We start from the raw sequence: 16,850 nt of genomic DNA, 5'->3' as shown, positions 1-16,850 counted from the left end.
CTTCCAGTTCTAACTTGCCCAATTCTAACATTTAAGGAATTATTTTCTTCAGTGAACTTTTGTACCTTTTCCATTTAACCAACTCTGCTTTTCAAGTGCTTCTTCTCTGCATTGGATTTTGTGCCTCTTTTACCATTTGACTTATTTGATTTTTAAATTTTTTACTTCATTAATTTTTTTCCTGTGCCTCCTTAAATAAGTTGTTAGTTCTTTTTTCATGATTTTCTCATACAACTCTAATTTTTCTTCCTAATTTTTTTTCTCAACTTCTAACTTGGCTTTAGAACTCACAGGTAATTATGGGAACATGCAATTTTTTGGCTTTTCCAAGGTGATATGATCTATGAAGAAGTATGTTTATTACTTTTCTGAACTATACATTGATTTGTGAATGACAAATACTCCTCTCAACCCTGGAACTGTGACTACAGTTCCTGCAGCTGCAAGCTATGCTGTGCTTGTACTCTTTCTTGCACTGTGTCTAAACCCCAGAACTGTGACTCACATCTAAGTATAGGCAATGCAGCAGAGAACTGTTCCTGTTTTCAGCAAAGAGGCCCTTGCATATCTCTTTTATGACCTGTTGTCTGATCTTCCTACCATCTGAGGATCACTGCTGCAACTAATTCAGTCTCCCTGAGATCTGCTCCTAGTTTGGTGGGGTCCAATCTCTTCTGGCATGGTCTGTGCTAGACTGAGCTTCATTTCCCACTGACCTTCTCAGTTGTCTTAGGTTGGAAAATTGTTTCACTCCACCTTTTTGTGAATTTTGCCACTATAGAATTTTTTTAGTCATTATTTAAATGCATTTGGAGGAGCTTAGGGAAGAGCTCAGGCAAATTCCTGCCTTTAATCTGCCATCTTGGCTCCCAAACAGATTGTTTTTAAGCCTAAATTATCTTAGGCATGATTTTATTTAGAAGTTATTTCTTTAGCTAATTATAAAATGTGAAGAAATAAACTGTCATTTCCTACAAAGAAAAATATATGTGTTTTCTTAGCATAAAATCTAAATTCTAAAGAGGCATTATCAGTGGTAATTTACCTGGAGACATATTTTCTCTTTCCTATCCTACAAAATTTTTCTCTCCAATTTCACAATCAAACAAGTACCCTAAAGTTGCACAATAACATTAGAACATACATATGGAGTTCCTTAATGTCAGGATTATCTTATTGTCATCTTTTACCTCCAGTGTGTCATATACATCAGATGCTTAATAAATGTTTGCTGGAAAGGACTGAATTGCATTGATTTAAAAATAAGAAAAAATAATCAGTTCAGTTTGAGGTAAGTTGATTTTGAGTTGGTGGGACATCTGAATGGTATTACACAACTGATAGACTCATAAATAGATTGTGGTTACCAGTGCTTTTCTCCAGGGTGCTGATAGCACTTGTGCTCCTTCAATGGGTAACAGCAATTGAGTTTAGAACTTAGAAGGAATAATTAGTTACAGTAAGATACTATCAGTGGATCAGGGAGCTGGGAGAGAAAATTTAAAACTTTTAGGAAATTAAAAAAAATTGCTTTTTTTTTTAGGTTTTTTGCAAGGCAAATGGGGTTAACAGGCTTGCCCAAGGCCGCACAGCTAGGTAATTATTAAGTGTCTGAGGCTGGATTTGAACTCAGGTACTCCTGACTCCAAGGCCGGTGCTTTATCTACTGTGCCACCTAGCTGCCCCTAAAATATTGCTTTTTAAAAACAGATGTGAACTGTTACATGCAGTTTCCAGTGATGAAGTCACTGTACTATTTAACTACTTTTTTATTTGGTTAATAGACCTCTCATGAAATGGGAATAATCAGTAAATGTGTGTAATGTAAAAACAAAACAACAATTTTTAATGAGAAAAAAACTACCTGAAGTAGAAATATTCATGGCTGGGGCCCATGGCTGGGACTCTCTGGCTGGGTTCCTCTTGCTCTCTTCTCTAGAATCTGCCCTCCCTCCATCCATTCCTCGCTGCCTGCCTACCTACCTACTCTTTTCTTTCCCTCCCCCCCCCATTCCTCTGTCCACATAGGGTATCACACCCTTACCTTTTACAGGAATATAAGTTTTGATCACTGAAACCTCAGGAGATTTTTGACCAATTAATTGACCAATAATAGGTCCCAGATAAAAATCCATTTGATTATTATTTGGGCCTTAATTGATTCAAAGTGAATGTAAATAGCAATTGCTCCTGTTTTGGCCAGAAACCTTGAAGGTCTTTCCCTATCAGATTAATTTTTTTTTTAGGACTAGGCAAAACGAAGTCATTCTCTGACTCATTTCTTCCCTAGCCTTAATCACTGAATGGACAATTGCCTCAGTCAAATGCAGACTTTGGAAAAAAATCTTATTTTTAAAAGATCCCCTGCATTCAGGGCCATTTCCAAGATCTTCCTGATCCATAACTGGTCATTGGATCAAGATAGCTCCAAAGAAGAAAGTGTGACAGATGACTTTGCACAACCATTCCCCCATTTACCCCTCTTAAATCCACCTTGTTTGCTTGTCATAGCATCACCTTCCTGATTTGTGGTCATCCTCAAGAATGAAGGACAAGCAGTAACAGTTTTCCCAGACATCTTGAGATCTTTTGTTCACAGATTTAAGACCTCCCCAATCCCAAATATATTTGTTTTAAAATTGTGACTTGATTTGAGGGTTCCTTTTATGTTTCTTGTTCTTAGTACATGTTGTACTCTTTTCTCTAGGTACTAGAATCTTTAGTTATGTTTCTGGAAGGGGTCCAATTAAGAGATTTGTGATGAACTCAAAAGAAAGATTGATTCTGGAGCAATAAATTTCTAAGTCATTTGCATGGTATACTGTACCTATGGAAGAAAATGAGGGATCAAGTTGAATATAAGCTTCAGTAAACACAAACATCATTGTCAGTCCAGGTGCTTATTTCAGGAAACTATTTGTTTTAATAAAATTTCCATGTTGGGTCTCAAACTGTGGCTTTTTACAGTTTTCTTTTAGTCTAAGTGTCATTTTGCTCTTCAAATGTCTCCCAACTGACCTTCCATCCTATTTTGCCTCTTTTGATAGTGGAAGAGTAATTTGGAAGACAGTTCTATCTCTGTATTAATCAAAAGCTTTAACATATCCTTGAATTTTATAATAAACCTTTATTATACAATGAGAAAAGCTTTGGTACAATTTAGATGTGAGATGTGCAGAGAGCTAGGTTAGCTGTAAATGGTACCTTTGGTGTCATTTTTGCATTTCCCTCCAGAGACCTCCTATCCTTACTCAGCTACTTTTAAGCTGCTAAGATGCTCTATGAATACTAAAATCTCCTATGCAAGTGTGTACTCAAGGAGAGAAAGGACAGACAATAGGAATCTTATACTCAAATCATCCAGAAAAAGACTCTACTCTTTGGCATCCTGTTTCTCTAATTGACCTGAAGAGGCACAATGTTTGCTTTATTCTTCTTTTGTTATTGGAGCAGGAACAAATTCAAATCTGAATCTCCTTTTTGCATGTAGGTGTCAATTGGACTCAGGTCAAGTAGCACGTAAGAAAAGACATAGGAGGGGCAGCTAGGTGGCATAGTGGATAGAGCACCAGCCCTGGAGTCAGGAGCACCTGAGTTCAAATTCGGCCTCAGACACTTAATAATTGCCTAGCTGTGTGGCCTTGGGCAAGCCACTTAACCCCATTGCCTTGCAAAAACTAAAAAAAAAAATAAGAAAAAAAAGAAAAGACATGGGGATGAGGTATTATTAGTGAGAAATATCGTTTTACCCAAATCTGTTAAGTGGCATGGAGAGTGTGTGTGTGTGTGTGTGTGTGTGTGTGTGTGTGTGTGTGTGTGTAAATCTTGATTTCTCAAAAGCCCACTCGTTATTAGGTTAGTATTTTTTTAAACTTTATTTTTTAATTAATATTTTATTTGTTTTCCAGTTATATACAAAAGTAGTTTTTACTTATCATTTTTTGTCAGGTTTTGAATTTTACAATTCCCCCCCCCCCCCCCATTCTCCTTTTCTTCCTCCACCCCACAGAAGGCAGTCTGATAATCTTTATATTTCCAAGCTATACATTTATTGAAATTGAATGTGTTGAGAGAGAAATCATATCCTTGAGGAGAAAATAAAATATTAGAGATAGCAAAGCTATGTAGTATATAAGACACTTTTAAAAAAAATTGAAGGTAATAGGCTTTGGTCTTTGTTTAAACTCCAGTTTTTTTCCTCTGGATACAGGTAGTATTCTCCATTGCAAATACTCTAAAATTGTCCCTGATTATTGCATTGATGGATTATTGCAAGTACATTAAGGTTGATCATCACCCCCAAGTTGCTGTCGGGGTGTACAGTGTTCTACTGGTTCTGCTCATCTCATTCAGCATCAGTTCATGCAAGTCTTTCCAGGCTTCTCTGAAATCCCATCCCTCTGGGTTTCTAATAGAACAGTAGTTTTCCATAACAAACACATACCACAATTTCTTTAGCCATTCCTCAATTGATGGCCATTCACTTGATTTCCAATTCTTTGCCACTACAAACAGGGCTGCTGTGACTATTTTTGTACAAGTGATGTTTTTAACCCTTTTTCGTGATCTCTTCAGGGTATAGACCCAATAGTGATATTGCTTGGATCAAAGGGTATGCACATTTTTATTGCCCTTTGGGCATAATTCCAAATTGCTGTTCAGAAAGGTTGGATGAGCTCACGTGGCAGTGTTTTTTTATTGTCACATCTCACTCTTTAAACTCTAGTCTAGGTGTTATAGATTATGAATCTATGTCACATGGTACCCTCTCAAAAGTCTTTACTGTTTCTTTTTTGCCTCTAGGATAACATCCCCCCACACACTTTGCTTGATGTTTAAAGTCTTCCATAACCTTCCATAAACTGCCTTTCCACATAAATTTCATATTAAGCATTCTTTTCTAGTCATCTGACCTACTAGAGTTCAATGAACAAAATGCTTCATTTTTTAGATTGTGGCTTTGTAACAGTGGTCACCCATTACTGGAATGACCTCCCTCCTCACCTCCTTTTCAGAGAATTGCTACTTTTCTTCAAAGTTTAGTTCAAGGGTCATCTCTTTTAAGAGGCTTTTCTGATCTCTCTATTCCCCTACTCCATTGTTAACAATCTCTATCTCTTGAAAATGTTTTATATTATTATGTTTTGGTTTATTTGTTGATATGCTACATCCTACTTCCCCTCATCTCACCCCACCCCAGAATGTAAGCTCTTAAGGGTAGGTATTGTTTTGCTTTTGTCTTTGTATCTCTAGTACCCAGCAGAGTGCCTTACATAGAGTAGGTGTTTAATAAATTGTAGGTTGACTGAGGTAGGCAGTTCACCTCTCACACAATTATTCAAAGACTGGATAATTATCAAGAAATTCATTATGAAATTATAGAAAATGACTTTATCCTGGAACCACACAAATTCTTTCAGAAGTCCTCCAAAAAAAATCAGCATCATTACAGACAAACAAGAAAGAAGATACCTGATAAGACTAGAAACTGGCTATATATACCTGCAAGGAAGTAGCAGAAGTGGAGGAATTCCATGAAAAAAAAATCACAGGTTGTTTGGAAATCCATAGTTTTAACCTTCAAAAGCAACTGGGAATAGACCTTAGACTGGGGCACCTCCATGAGGAGATAGCAGTCTGCTTTGCTGTCTTCAAGAGAAGGCTGAAAAGATCCATTGTTCTGAACCTCAAAGATGAAGGAGGACAAGGTTATACTAATAGTCACTAGAGCTTGGTGTTGACACAATCCAGGAAATGGTCATCAGCACAGAAACTCAAGTGACCCAGATCACAGTAAAGTATAACTAACTACCTGCACCCAAGAGTGCTACAGGAAGCAGAGTCTGTCCTGGCACAAAGCTCCAATACAGGGAAAAAGACTGGAGAGATGAGTAAACTAAAGATGACACCAACAAAGAATTATTTTAGGTTTCCAAACACCCACAAAATCAGGTCTAGAAGAAGAAGAAGAAACTCTACAACATCAACAAGAAGAGATTGGATTTTCCACAATGACTAATTTAACTGAATGCCTAACATGAAGATAACTATTACATAGTTTATTGTTAGTCTATCTGAAGTGAATTCTTAATGGACCCATCACCATTATTCTGGCCATAACACACCCAGAGAAACATTGTGGACTAGGTTCTTTATACATGCATTTAGCATTTTGCCTCTCCTCCCACCCATACTGCCTTAGCTTAGCAAATGTGGTGATGCTTTAACAATAGACAAAGTTCAGGAAGTAGATGTTGTTGAAAACCTGACAAGCATGAAAACCTACTGAAAACAGTCATGCGATTAATCTGCTGTGTTTTCTGGTGTTAAGATGTGAATTAAATCGATCCATTACACTTGTTTTGTGTTCATCTGGCAGCAATATTTTTATGCAGAACTTTTGAAAGGAGACATAGCTCACTGGTGTTTATTAGTGACCTTGTCTTGTCCTCAGAGTTATGGGCAGATGGCTTTGAACATCGGGAGATGTTACTAACAATCATGATGTGTGTCTCTGTGTGCAAGCATGCATGGGGGCCATAGTTTACTTTCCTCACCCAACCTCTTAGTTGCTCCTGCTATCTCAGGCTTGAGTTTAAAAAAAAGAAAAAAATGAATAAAGATTTTCAAGGAAGAAATTTTTCTAGATTTAATTAAACAAAGATTTATTAAATGACCACTATTGGTGTAAGCACATGATGACAAAAATGAAACAGTCCTTAGTCTCAAGAAACTTGTTTCTTCTGGGGGAATCCAACATTTCCAAGTTATCTAACTAACTGACTAAATAAGTAAGGTCAATACCAACTAATTTCAGGGAAGGTGAGGGAACAAAGTGGATAGATTTAGAAAGGTCTCCTATAAAAGTGGCACTAGGGCTAGACCTTAAAGGTAACTAGGGATCCAAGGGGCAGAAGTAAGAAGTGAGAAACCCACAGGCTTAGTCATGGAGTCCATAGGAACACATAAACATCACTGAAGGTGTGTCAGGTACTGGTATATCTTAGATATCTTAGGATGCCCAGAAAGTCAAGAGTACAGATTTGGCCTCTTATCCACGAGAAGCTTATACACTATGATGATGTGATGATGTTTGTTCTTTGTTCTTGAAGAAGACCATGACATCAGAGAAATGATATCATGACAAGTGTGTGAATTGGATTTGAGTGAGGGTATACTGTGCTAAGTCATCAGCCTCACTTTCTCCTCCAGATCTATTTGAATTCTGTGGCCAGATATGAATCACAATGATTGGAGATGGCCTGGGAAACGAGGCAGTCAGGGTTAAGTGACTTGCCCAAGGTCACACAGCTAATAAGTGACAAATGCCTGGGGTTGGATTCAAACTCCAGTCCTCTTGCCTTTAAGACCCAATACTCTATCCACTGCATCTTCTAACTGCCCTTACACACTACTAGAGAAGATAACTTGTAAATGAACAGAGAGAATAGAAGGAAGGTAGTCATTGAAAAGACGGTTCAAGTGACTGGGGACACTGGGAAAGCTTCTCAGAGAAGTGGTACTTTTGCTGACTCTGGAAAGAAGCCACAGATGATAGTTGAGAAAACATTGTAGTTATGGAGAGCATGTCAAGGTGAAGGCATGGAGTGTGATATGGCCAGTATGGTTGACTGTTTGAGGGGAGGAGTAAAGTGTGAGAGATTGGAAAGGTCTCTGACACCATCATCAGGTCCATTGCATATTGTCCTCTTTCTCCTGGGCTGTCTAATTTTCTGAAGGGGATTGAGGAGTTTCTTTTCTACAAATGACTTGAGTCCCTACCCATTGTGCTCCATGTCCATTTTTAGGGGCCCAGTGACTAACACTTCAGGTCATTTAGCTATTTATTCTTACTAAGGGATATTTACTTCAAAGATATAGCAAGAAAAAATAAACATTTCTTCCAGCACCTCAGGATATATAGATCTCTTCCCTCCTTTTCTCTCATCCCTATTTCAATCTTAGCCTTTGGGATAGAGAGATAGGCAATAGATACATGGTTTAACTCAGTTCCTTCCTAGCATTACTCCCACAAAGTTCAAACAAATCTAAGCTCCTTTGAGATAGCATCCCCAGACCCATATTCCTTTGCTGTTGTCCTGGCTACAGTACCCACCCTCTATTCCTTAAATCCTGCATCCAACAGTTTCAGCTCCCATGCTGGACAGGAGACTCTACCTTTTGCAACCAGAATGGAAAAGAAAGAAAAGGGCAACATCCCAGGACCATTTCTCAGGATCATATAGCCTAAGGGGGAGGTAATCTTTTACTCTCTTTCCTTAGCACAAGGTAAGGACTGTGAGTAAAATCCTTCAACCTCATGCACAAATTCAGGAAAGCCCTCCTCTTATGTTGAAAGAGCTCATTTTAAAGACAAAGATGTTTGCAACTATGGAGCCAAATGCAAAAGGTTAATTATTTTCCATTGGGTGGGGTAAACTAGAGCAGAATGTCCCCGTTGTTTTCAGTCCTTAAGTCCCCTGGAAGCAGGTTCCCTAGTGTTTTCCATGTGGTTGACTACATCTTATTTGGTCTTCCCATTTCAATAGGAAGGAACCAGGTTGTGTAGAGCTTTAGGTGGCACGTAGAGGATTTTATGTTTTACCTTGGAGGTAATAAAGAGTCACTGGAGTTTATTGAGCAGAGATGGTCATATATTTATGCTTTAAGGAAACCATTTTGGCATTTTTATGGAGAACAAATTAGAGAGGAGAAAGATTTGAGGTAACCATGTTGTGTACAGGGAATAACAAGTTGAACATTTGACTAGAAATCAAATAAATAAGATAAAGAAAAAATAGGAAAAACTAAAATCTCCCCAAAGTCTGGTTTAGTGCTGTGCATTGTGCCAAAGGCAAAAATCTCCAAATCCAAGAAACTCAAAGAGAAAATTGATACCAAAGGTCAATATCTAGTCAGTTTGAAATGAATCAGGGATTAACCATGTCATTTATATGCATTATCAGGCTCTTGACTTTTTCCTTTTTTTTCATTATTTTTTAGTTCATTTCAACAGATGTTTATTGTGTCCATTGTGTGCAGAAGCCTCTAGTGAGTGCTCAGGAAGATAAAATGATGAAGATGAAACTTAGTTCCTACCCTTGTGGAGCTCACAGCCTATTAGTGAACAGGTAAAATGGTGATGAGCATCTACCAAGGTGGCTATACTGGTGTTGAAGGAACTGGAGAGGAGTTAGGAATGACAATGTTAGGAAAATAAGAAATGGTCAGAGTTTAGGAGCAACTGGCACAGTCTTGGAGAATTTAAGATTACCTTTGTTTTAAAGTTGGGCTCTAATAGCAATACTGTATCACTACCCTTCTAACATGGCTCATGAGCTCATAGCTCATGTTAGGCCATTTTGAGATATGATAGTTTTACCCCACTGGTGATGTTATTAGATTCTTAATCGCAAGATGACAATATTTCTTCAAGGATAATTGACTTGTGGAAATAACCAAGTGTTACTAGTGATATAATTTTCTGATGCATTGCTGTCACATTGTCACACTTCATTTCCCTATCATTCTGGAGTAGACTATACCAAACACATTTCTTGTTTCTTGAAAATTCCTTTCTTCATGAGTTTTATTTTGTAACATTAAGTCATGTGTGTAGTTTCTTCTGTGTTCACTCCTTTATAATTCCCACTTACCCTAGTTGGTTAGGGAACCCCAGAGAGATAGTTGCTACCTCATGTTCTAGAAATAAATATTGTGTATGGCTGCATTCTTAACACTGTAACTTCTGACCTGGTGTCACACTAGTGTGTTCCATTAACATTCTTCCTCTAGAATCACTTAACTCTTAACAAAGGCTTATAGTCAAATGGTTTAAACATAAAAATCTTCCCAACCAAATATTCCTCTTATATGCTCTGAACATACTTTCCCACTAATAAACACAACATCATTTTGGGAGAGTGGTAGCAAACAACATATAATGATAGTGAGACATGTAGTTAAAGCAACTCACTACTCCCCAATGTCTCCTCTTTTCTGGATTATAGGGACTTAATTAGCTTTTCTTTCTTTTGAACTATCCTTACAAATTTAACTGGTGATCTAGATGGATTGTTCTGTTCCTGGGCTGGGCTTGCTCCTCACAGGTCACATTGTCTCTACTGATCAAGTCAGTTTACTAGACTGCTTCATCTGGGTTGCTGTGCTGCCAGGATAGAATATTCCTTTGCTCAGTTGGATATGTTTTTTAATGGCAGTTGTTGCCTCTTCCATGACTCCCTTCACAATCAGCTGAATTCCTCAGGGGCTGGTGTCATCTTGAACCAAGTTCAAGAGTGCCAATTGTAAATTATCAGTGTAAGTAGTTATACCTCAGAGATTGGCAAATACTACAAATCAGGAGCTGGCTTATTGTTTTATTGATTGTCTAGACTTAAGAAAGTGATGGAGAAAATATTAATAATGCATATTAAACTTAAAAGAGCCCTGTGTTTGCATTTTTCCCCAGAGAGTCATTTGTTAAGCTGACCATTAGCTGGAGGGAACATTGCGTTTTTTCAGAAAGGGAAGAGACTTTTATCCTAGCATTGACAGAAACCTCTTTAGTTCTGCTCCCTTGGTTGGATTCTGAGGTTGGTTGATTTGTTTTTTTTTCCTTCTCACTTCCCAGATGGTAGTGCAGAGAAATTGGAGTTTTAATTTTCTTTCTTTGATAACCATTTTGATTCATATCTTTACCTCCTTCAGTAAAAGATCTCATTTTGACTTATGGGAAACATTTAGAAGATTTCTCAAATCCTTATTATAGGAAGCAGGGTGGCACCATGGATAGAGTGTTGGATTTAAGAGTAAGGAAGAACTGAATTATTGCCCATGTGACCCTAGGTAAATCTTAGTCTCAGTTTCTTCATCTCTAAAATGGGAATGATAATAATAGTATCTACTGTCCATGGTTGTTATGAGGACCAAATTTGATAATATAAGCAAAATGCTTTGTAAATATTATTCTTATTTCTGAAGCCCAATCATCACCAATATGCTCTGGGTTCAAAGTACCCCAGTTATTTTTAATTCAAAGTTTTTCTCATTGGTTTTATGCAAAAGGGGGGGTTGAGAAATTAGATACTGAGCCTAACACATACCAAGCCCTGGGACCAAGTCCCTTGCTTCTTTGGCTTTTCTGGTTTTGCAAATAAGCCATTGGAAGCCTTACATTGTATTTGACTTTGGCCTTTAAGACCTATAAACTTGGCAAAGGAGATTACCTTTACATGAGTGTTATAGGGAAGGCATGAAACTTTCACTGGATAGGAATGCATAATTGCCAAATCCTTGCTTAAAGCATACAAATACATACCTTGTCGCAATTGTGTAAACTAACTCTACAATCACATCAAGCCCCAGCTTCCAGGGTCAGCAAATGAGGCAATTCAAGTAATCAGGAAAAAAATCAGCTCCTTCTGATTAGAAAAGTATCATTAGAAACATTCTTGTTAAAAATGTGTATGCACTGGATGATTATGCTTTTCTATTTGAGCTGTAGCCAAAGTGTATGAAATGCAAAGCTATAGGAAAAAAGATAATCTACCCATATTCAGACAGATGAAGAAGTTCTTGCTAGGTGACTAGAGAGGACTAACCACAGACTATCAGAGTAAGAATTCTAAAAGTCAGAAAGTCAGAGGAAGCTATCCTGTAGTCCTTAATTGACAGAGTCAGAGAGAATGTTGTTATATGTGCCTATTGGACTTTTGCCATATACAGGGTGAATTATGGGCTATTTTTTATAGAAAATGGAATTGGAGTTAAATTAATAAGTGATTGAGAATAGTTGAATGAGAAAGTGCTTTAAATGCTTCCATTTCTTTAAATCTTTTTAAAAACTGTGGCACATTATGATATATAACTATGATATAAATAACTATGATATAAATTTATTATGTTGAAATGTAATTTTTTAAGAAAGAAAATGAGCATGAAGAAGAAAGTATAAGATCTCTTAGTTTACTAATTAGCACTGATGGGCTGCTAGGTGTTTCAGTGGATAGAATGCAGGACCTGGAGATAGGAAGATCTACTTCAAATCTGACCTCACACACTTACTAGCTGTGTGACCCTAAGCAAGTCACTTAATTCTATTTGTCTCATTTTCTCATTTGTCAAATGAACTAGAGAAGGAAATGGAAAACCATTCAAGGATCTCTGTCAAGAAAACCCCAAAGAGGTTTATGAAGAGTCAGACACAACTGAAACAATTGAAAAAGAAAAGGAAACAATACTGTGACAAGTTTTGGTAGGGGAGGAGGTAAAACTTTTTTTTTTAGGGTTTTTTTTTGCTAGGCAATGGGGTTAAGTGGCTTATCCAAGGCCACACAGCTAGGTAATTATTAAGTGTTTGAGATCGGATTTGAACTCAGGTACTCCTTACTCTAGGGCCAGTGCTCTATCCACTGTGCCACCTAGCTACCCTGATGTGCAAATTCCATGCTTTCCAAAATATAGAGATCTGGCTAGATGTATTAATGTCAAGTTCCTGAAAGGAAAACCAGCTAGAGAATTGAAATGCAAGTTGGTTTTCAAAGTCATGTATAGCTATGGAGTTACATCTGAGTCTGACTCCCTCTTGTCATTCTTTTCACATATGGGTAGTCATTATTTTGCCTTGGAGAAAAAACAACTTTTTTCTCCACATCTGCAATAAAAATACTTTGAAGTTAAATGGGCTAGAGTTCTTTGGATATCTCAAGTATCTAAACATAGGCTAAGCTGAGACTATAGAACCTCTGAAACCTAGAGATAAAGTGATAACATAGTTTTTGAAAAACCAAAGGCATGTATTCATAGTAAAAGGACTCACTCTGACAAAAACTGCTAGGATAACCAGAAAACATTAAGGTCAGTCAATGAGCATTCATTAGAAATTACACTTAGATTCACATTTGTACAATAAACAACAATATACTAATTTTATATATGACCCAAACATAAAAGATCATTCCATAAATAAATATGGGAGAAGGAAAGAAGACAACTTTACAGATATGGATAAAGGGAGTATTCTTAATTAAACAAAGGCCAAAATCACCATAAAAGAGAAAATGAACAGCTTTGATTACATCAAATTTTAAAACTCTTCACATAAGCAAAATCAATGCATTACAAATCAGAAGGGAAAGAATTAGTTGGGCAAAAATGCCTTTGAAGAAAAGTTCTCTCATAATAGTCTGATATTGAAGATATATAAGGGATTAATGCATATATATACGAGATTCATTGCCTGATAAATAAAATGATCAAATAAATCATACACAGACATGTTTCAATAGAAGAAATATAAACTTTGAAGAACCACACGAAAAATGCTGCAAATCACAAATAATAAGAGAAATGTAAATTAAAACAATTTAACTCATCAGGTTGGTAAAGATAACAGGAGCATGTGAGAATTGTTGGAGAGTCTGTGGGAAGATAAACATAATAATGTATTATTGGTGAAACTGTGAATTGGTTGAACCATTCTGAAAAGTTATTTAAAGCTATGTTCCAAAAGTCATTAAATTGCATATTTTTTGACCCAGTGATACTATAAGTAGGCATATATCCAAAGAGATAAAAAGTCAAAGGGAAGAGATCCATAAATGACAATATATTTTTAGAAATACTTTCTATTGTAGAAGAAAACTGGAAACAAAGTAGCTATAATTTGGGGAATGGTTGAACATATTATTGTATATGTATACAATGGAATATTACTCCACTATATGAAATGACAAAAAAGAAAGAAATCTAGAAAGAGCAATCTGAAAAGACTTGTCAGTGAGGAGAATCAGGAGAACAGTTGAACTGGAAAAACAATTTTGAAGGAATTCAGAGTTCTAATCAATGTAGCATACTGATTAAAAAGGCACACTTTCCACCTCTTAGTAGAGAGATGATAGATTAAGGTGTAGAATAAGATATACATTTGCAAACATAACCAATTTGTGCAATTTGTGTTTTCCTTGACTATACTTGATATTACAAGAGTAGATTTTTATTGGAAAGACAGGTAGTAGAATTTGTAGGTGATGGAGTAAGGCAAAAAAGAAGACAAGAAAGAAAATAACATCAGTGAAACACTAAGAAAAAATATAGAAAGAATTTAAGGGAATATAGACAAAGCCTGGGAAGTTTTGTTACTCATTTAGTATATGCATTAAAAAATAAACTATATGTATTAAAAGTTCATGATTTCATAATCCCTATTGCCTCAGATTCTCACCTGTAAAATGAACTGGAGAAGAAACTGGAAAACCACTTGAGTATCTTTGTCAAGAAAACCCCAGGTGCTACTGCAGAGGCAAAGTTGGACTATAACTGTTCTGTTGTTTTCTATTCCCAACAAGAAAAAGGGAAATAACTGATTATTTCTAGACATCTTTCTCTTCTCATTGTGTGATCCAAGGTGATATGACCTTCAATTTCCACTTCTACCCCTAACATTCCCTTTTTGGACTTTTGACTGAACTTTCTGCACTCAAAATTATTTAACTGGGTTGCAACAAAGTACTTGCTACACTCTAGTTCTGTTTATTAGTAAAAAGCTACTAATAAATCCTATAACCATAAATTCCTCTCACATATATTGTTCCCCCAAGTCCCCTATTAAGAACAATTCTTAACATTAGGATAAAGATTTAAGTCTTTGATCTACTCAAATTCTGTATGCAAATGATGCAAATGATATATAGAAACACATTACAAGCAGTTAGGTACAATTATAAGTTCTTTTATGAAATAAAATCAAAAAAGAAACAGATTAGGGATATAGAAAGATAAATTATATAGTAATGATATATTGCCTTCATATTTTGTTAATTGTTGCTACTATATAATTTATAAAATTAAAAATTAAAAGTTAAGAATTTAAATTAATTTAAGAATATGAATTTTTTTATAATTTCATTAATATGGTAGGAGGAGTTTAAACTCTTTTATGATTTTTCTTCAGTTATTAAAAAAGTAATCGCCCTGGACAGGTTCAGTTCATGCTTGGCTCTGATGCCAACCTGTCATACTTAGTCTCAAGTCATGGTTCACACTCTATAAGATGCCCTTGGGGATTCAATTGCCATTATACTTCTTATTCCTCACTTTTCTTCATCTCTCTCCCTTAGCCAGACTGCTTACACCCAACTCTATGGCAGAATTTCAACTGTTGTACTTCAACTTCTGTACTCAAAGTACAGAGTTACTGAACACTTACAGGGAATTGAGTATCATAAATAAGAGAGAGAGAGAGAGAGAGAGAGAGAGAGAGAGAGAGAGAGAGAGAGAGAGAGAGAGAGAGAGAGAGAGAGAGAAGAATGAGAGACAGCCTTTAGGACAGCCTAATTGAAATGCTGTTACTTAGTTAACCTACTTTTTGAGTTTCATCTAAAAGGCATGTTCATAGATCAAGGAGACATAGGAGCCTATGTCCTGCTAGACACTGATTACCAGAATTTCTTAGACTCTAGAGAGTCTAGGAACCTTAATCTTGACCTGTAGGCAAACTGCAGAAAGTGATACTGGCTCTAATCTTAGAAAGAAACTTGTAAGAGAAAAAAAAAACTGAGCAAGAAAGAAGAGGAATTGACAGTAGGAATGTTGCCAGCAAAATGTGATCAGGACCATCTGCTGAAAGATAAACCATGAGTATTTATTGGAGGATTGGAGTTGATTCTGAGACTTCTCTCACCTGCTAGCAATGTCCTTTCCTGAATTTTCTTCAGTTCTGTGAGCTTATTTTTCCTTATTTGTTACTTTTAGGTTTTATTTACTTATAACCCCTTCCCAAAAAATCCTATCAACCAGCAGAAATACTAGGCTGTATATATTCTATAATTTAGTATTCTTATTTCTAGATGAAAAGGTGGGAGATGAGAGAGACAGAGAAAGAGAAAAATGGAGACAGAGAAATAGAGACAGAGAGAGACAGAGAGACAGAGACAGAGACAGAGAGAGACAGAAAGAGAAGAAAAGAGACACAGAGACAGAGATGCAATCAGTAGCAAGACATTGAAAATAATATATACCGTGCCTAGTGGAAATCTGGTTATGTTGATTAGGTGGTTAAAAAATTAGAGCATAGGAATTGAAATCTATCAGTGTAGAATACTGACGCTGAAGGACGCTTTCTACCTCTTAGCAAAGATGATGGACTACATGAGACATACATTTGAAGACATAACAAATTGATTTATTTTACTTGACCATAATTATTCATTAAAGGGAGGACTTTCATTGAAAATGTGGGTAGTAGAGCTTGTGGGTAGTTATAGTGAGGTTAAAAAATTAAGAAAAGAAAGAAAATAAAATCAATGAAACATTAAGAAAAACATAGAGAAGAGATCAGAAGGAATTTAAAGAGACATAGACATAAGAAAGCAGTCTTGTTACTATCATGTTAAATTCAACATGGACATTTAAACAAACTGTATCTAACAGAAATTCACAACTTCATGTATGTATAACCAGCAGGTGTTACCATGGAGGCAAAGTTTGGTTGGGATTTTTTTATAATTTTACTTTTAAATTTTATGAGCAACTATCTAAGGTCTCCCAAAATGATATCCAATTGAGATTGTTTAAAGAGTGCTGGACAAGGATTTAAGCTAAATTAAATATTGTACTCTCTGTATGCAAATGATATATAGATATTATAATTATATTATCATATATTATATATTATATCATATCATGTCATATTATAATTAGAATATATATTGGCTAATATATAGTTAATTATTTAAGCTGGACAAAGATTTATGCTTCAATCTGTATTCAGACACCATCAGCTTTCTCTGTGGATAGCATTCTATCATAATCCTTCAGAGTTGTCTTGGATCACAGCACTGAAGACAAAA

The 16,850-nt window shown here is 36.1% G+C and overlaps 1 protein-coding gene across 4 annotated transcripts in view; it reads left to right on the top strand.

Annotated features, from left to right (window-relative positions):
• The window catches only part of CACNA1C (calcium voltage-gated channel subunit alpha1 C), a 970,192-nt gene that overhangs the window by 105,550 nt on the left and 847,792 nt on the right, over positions 1-16,850 (top strand). The window lies entirely within an intron of this gene.

This window comes from Macrotis lagotis, chromosome 7 (assembly GCF_037893015.1).
Source record: "Macrotis lagotis isolate mMagLag1 chromosome 7, bilby.v1.9.chrom.fasta, whole genome shotgun sequence".
Lineage (NCBI taxonomy): Eukaryota > Metazoa > Chordata > Mammalia > Peramelemorphia > Peramelidae > Macrotis > Macrotis lagotis.
This window is presented reverse-complemented; position numbering and strand designations above follow the sequence as displayed.